Source organism: Colias croceus, chromosome 23 (genome assembly GCF_905220415.1).
Source record: "Colias croceus chromosome 23, ilColCroc2.1".
In the NCBI taxonomy this organism is placed as follows: Eukaryota; Metazoa; Arthropoda; class Insecta; order Lepidoptera; family Pieridae; genus Colias; species Colias croceus.
This window is the reverse complement of record NC_059559.1, coordinates 342,273-347,263: the sequence shown is the minus strand read 5'-3', so window position 1 is coordinate 347,263 and position 4,991 is coordinate 342,273. Positions and strand designations below refer to the sequence as shown.

General features: G+C 33.6%; 1 long non-coding RNA gene across 2 annotated transcripts; it reads right to left on the bottom strand.

Annotated features, from left to right (window-relative positions):
* Window positions 1-873: 873 nt before the first annotated feature.
* On the bottom strand, window positions 874-4,316 carry LOC123702101. Of its 2 annotated transcripts, none has more exons than XR_006752810.1 (5): window positions 4,162-4,316; window positions 3,757-3,992; window positions 3,088-3,166; window positions 2,125-2,200; window positions 874-1,266 (listed from the first exon to the last, which is right to left on the bottom strand). It is a non-coding gene; the product is annotated as an uncharacterized LOC123702101 (long non-coding RNA). The 2 variants fall into 2 exon arrangements; XR_006752811.1 differs by having other exon boundaries at window positions 2,129-2,200.
* Between the last annotated feature and the right edge of the window lie 675 nt (window positions 4,317-4,991).

The window sequence follows — 4,991 nt, the reverse complement described above, 5'->3', positions numbered from 1 at the left end:
AAACGTACCACCCACACACCTATAAAACCTAAAAAAACACAACATATTCTAATACCTTGAGCGGCGGCTTGATGGTGAACTGCAGGTCGAGGTGCAGCCAGTCCATCAGTGCGGTGAGGAACTCGTGCGAGTCCTGCTGCTCGCTGCCGCGGAACGTGCGCTGGTTTTGTTTTGTTGATTTATTTATTTGTTTTGTTTCGTAATTATTATGGTCAAATATTAATTATGAAACAAATTATAATGGACACGATATTTTATTGTTTCACGGTAGTCGCCTTGTCGTTTGCTCAAGGACGTGAAATTGAATGATATATTTTTTTTATAAAGTCAAAACCATTTTCTTTCAAATTAAAAGTTGTTTTTATTGAAAACAAAAGTGTTGCTAGGAATAAGTATAAAATTAAATAGTAATGTTAGGATATCGAAACATTTTTGTATAGGCCTGAACGATATAGTGGAAACGCGCTCTAAGATCTGAGTAATATACACAACACTACATATGCAAAAATTTCTCCAAGCTAATTTACCTGTAACCTGCTTAAAAACATCGATTAAAGTGAATTAATCGATTAAAACATTTGTCAATCGAACTTGAAACACATGTCAATAATTTATGATAATTTTTATTCCCAAGTAATCAATGCATTCGATTCTAGATGACAGGTTTCGATTTTTAGAGTAATGTCTCTGGTGTTTAAAAAGAAAAAAGGTTAATTGACACAAAATTGTAGCGACGTCAGTTCTTTAAATCAGAAATTGTTTATTATGTTTAGAATGGTTTATCAGTAAAATCAAATCCTAAAATTACTTGTATCGGTCATTATTATTATAAATATGTAATCGTAATTGAAAAAAGTTAAGCAAATGTGCAGTTCTAACAAAACGAAATATCATGTTATTCTATGTCGTCGTTACTAGGTTACGTTGTTGAATTTTGTTGAACTGTCAAATGTTGCCTATTAAAGTGGCTCTACTATAGACTATTTAACCCATTGCGCCCCGAGCGGCCCGATCGTGTCGTGACACAATAGATTTTCTAGGAATAATTGCAAAAAACAAATTAAAAGTAACAACATAAGATACATTAGGTTAGCTCGGAGCCCTCGGTGCGCGAGTCCGTCTCGCACATAGCTGGTCCTTTAGTTGGAATGTTGCATAGAGTCTCTGGGAAGAAGCCGTGAGTTGCATCGGCTTGCTGCCAACCAACACCCCGCTGTGTTCTGACGAGCTTCAATGTGCAACTGTATTTTCATGTCACGAACTTATCTGAAATGAAATAATAAAACTATTAATAAACAACAATTTTGTTTTTTTTTCTTTATTTTACTTGATACCTCTTGAATATGAAAATGTGTACGCTTATATTGATATCTATTTATTTATTCATATATTTTTGTCTGTTTTTAATGCATCTTGCCCTGTTTACTTACTAGCTTTGCGCCCGCGTTTTCAAAGAAAAAACCGCGTAGTTCCCGTTCCCGTAGGATTTCCAGGATAAAACCTATCGTATGTGTTAATCCAAGTTACCCCCTATATGTGTGCTAAATTTCATTGTAATCGGTTCAGTAGAATTTACGTGAAAGAGTAACAAATACACAAACATACTCACAAACTTTCGCATTTATAATATTAGTAGGACTAGCTGTGCCGCGCGGTTTTACCCGCATTGCTCCGCTCCAATTAGTCTCAGCGTGATGATATATAGCGTATAGCCTTCCTTGATAAATGGGCTAACACTGAAATAATTTTTCAAATCAGACCAGGTTCGTGAAATTAGCGTGTTCAAACGATCAAACAAACAAATTATTCAGCATTATAATATTTATATTTTAGATTTTTTATACAATTTGTACCATCCATGCTCAATGGTCATGATAAAATAAATATTAGTGTTGCTTGAAATCAAAATGACTATATTAAAACTAGCTGACCCCACAGATGTTGTCCTGTCTTAAAAGGTTCTAATTTTAGAAAACGCCGTCTAAAGAATGAAAAAATCTCTGAAGAATGTATGAGATACCTAGAACTAAGGACATAGTGATAAGTTTAGAATTAAGTTATATGTATAGTTTAGCGTATGCCGTAAATAAATATGTAAATCTATACACAACAAATCATACATACTTACTCAATCCAGCCAACAGATGTCGCCATATGCAAGAATGGTCTATAGCAGGGATTTCCAAACTGTGCGCCGAATCTGTAACATTAATTGCATACATTGAGATATACATATGGAGACGACACCGCCTACATCACTTATGTTCCGCTCAACATACGCCATATGGCGTAACTGCACGCTCATTTTTTATTTGTTTTAAAGTGAAACGCATCAAATATGCCTTCGTGTGTGTTATGATATTGCACAAATAATACGGAAAATTGCAAAAGAATAACTTTCATCGGTAAGTACCTAACTAGATAATAATTTTTAAAACTTAGAGCAAAAAAATGGCGCACTGATTTTGTTTGTGGTGTCTCCTCCATACGTAATAATATTATCTCAATGATTGCATACAAGATTTTAAATTTGCTCCGACGATAGGTACCTACGTCGTGGGCATCGCCTTTATCGTGCTTTATTTTATTTAAATTAAGCCTTACATGTTGATTTCTCTTTAAATTCTTTTACAATAATGAAATTGAGTTAATATTTTTTAATTTTTGATTACTTTCTTCTCTGCCTAACCCAATGTCTATTCTTGTATAATAGTATTGTAGGTATCTAAATAGACTGTTTACTATTGAAATACATAGTTAGGTGTGTAGGGCACCGTGAAAAAAATTTAACATGACACTGCACCGCAAGTTGAAAAAGATTGGGAACCCCTGGTCTATAGCTTACAGCTAATTATGGTGACTGTCAAATAATAACATTCAATATAATAAACTCACAACTATAAACTAACATGTAACCTATCCTATATTTCAAGTTAGATCAAATATCACATGGGGTGTCCGTGTAAATAAAATTAAAAATCAGTTTAGTAGTTTTAGAGTCCATTGCGGACAAACAAAGTAACATACTTTATTGATTATATAAAAATTTGCAACCATAAAAAAATTTTACAGATTTTTGGTACTTACAACTTACACTTTTATTCTTCACAAGCACAAATAAAAATGAAGCCACCGAGCCTTGGCAATCACCTCAAAACCAGCAACTCTGAAATAAACATATGTAAGTTATATTAATGCTTTTGGTACCATATCTATACTAATATGCTAAAGCTGAAGTCTTTGTTTGTTAGAATGCGCTAATCTCAGGAATTACTGGTCTGATTTGAAAAACTCTTTTGGTGTTACATAGCCCATTTATCGAGGAAAGCTATGGGCTATATAACATCAAGCTAAGTCCAATAGGGAGGAGCAATGCGGGTAAAACTACCAGATTCTAATAAGACTCTACTAAAGAAAGTAACTACATTCCACAAGTAATTTATTACTTAGGTACAATATTCTTATCTTCATTAACTATGTAGTATGTTAATTAATTGTTAATACAGCTTTCATATCCATACTAATATTATAAATGCGAAAGTAACTCTGTCTGTCTGTCTGTCTGTTACTCAATCACGCATAAACTACTGCATGAAATTTGGTATGGAGATATTTTGATACCCGAGAAAGGACATAGGCTACCTTTAATTGCGAAATATGTACCACGGGCGAAGCCGGGGCGGACCACTAGTAAAGAATAAATTAAATAAAAACAGTCATAAACGAGTACATACATGATTAATTCTTAAATCTTACCTGCCTGTATTTTTCATTGGAAAATGTCAAATCAAACATTCATTCAATATGACTTCTTCAAGGAACATTTTTGAATCGTCATAACATAGTTTTGCCGTGTACTATGTGTATGTGGTGTACTAGGTACCAATTCGGAAAACAGTCCACATGGCAGACCGAATAAAAAATATGGTGCATGGTCAAAATGGCCGAAGCGAAGCCCGAAGGTACTTTTCAACACGGCTGAGGGGGGCGGCCTGTAAAAACGCAATATTGCAATTTGCAGGAACTAAGAGAGAAGTTCATTTGTTTTTACAACATCATTTCAATAGGTAGTTAATTTCTAAATTGATACCTATAAGCTATCAGTATCTAAGATCAGTATGAACGCCATTTTACAACGAATCTAAGATATTTCAAATTTACCTGTTAAAATGCTAACGATAGCTAAGAATCCCTGCATAAAACTATATTAAGTACTTTTTCAATACGAATAATTGTAAATAACAACATTTAGGTAGAAATCGAGACTAGAAAAACACTTTTTTTATGCTTTTTGTTGCAATTCCTAGGGCGGTAGAATCACCAGATCGGTCCGTGGAATAAAATAAAAATAAAAATGCCCTATGCCCTATCTTTGAATTAAAACTTGCGAGTTACGACTTCCGGTTCCGGGTTTCGAATTTTGTCTATGGCTCTATAGATAATAAATAATAAAAATAAATAGGAAATGGGCCATAACCACACAATACTAAGTTAAAATAGTATTTTCTTCATATCTAAAGAATTTGAAAAAAACCAAATGCCGTCACAATACATTACGGAGAATAAAACTTAATTTATTAATAATATTTGTTTCATTATTGAAGTGAAACTTCTTTATCGGGGTTGGAAAAAAATGTAGTGTACCTAATATTTTTTCGTTACGCGACATCTTTTTCTTATCCCTACCACGCGTGATTCGACGTATTTCTGTAAAGTTGCATATAGTAAATAATTTTTTTTAAAAGAATTTTCACTTCTGTACACGCGTCTGCACACATTTTTTTATTTTATTCATGTACCTACCATAAACAATTCAGTTCAAAGAATGTTATCGAAGATTCTAGAATGTTCAACGGAAATCCGCTATCAATCCGCTATTGTATGTACCTTAGATTATACACCTACCACCTTTTTCCGACCCAAATATCGACCAATAGAATTGCACCATTCGACGTCACGTGGTACAACCTACATGGTATTATACTAAGGTA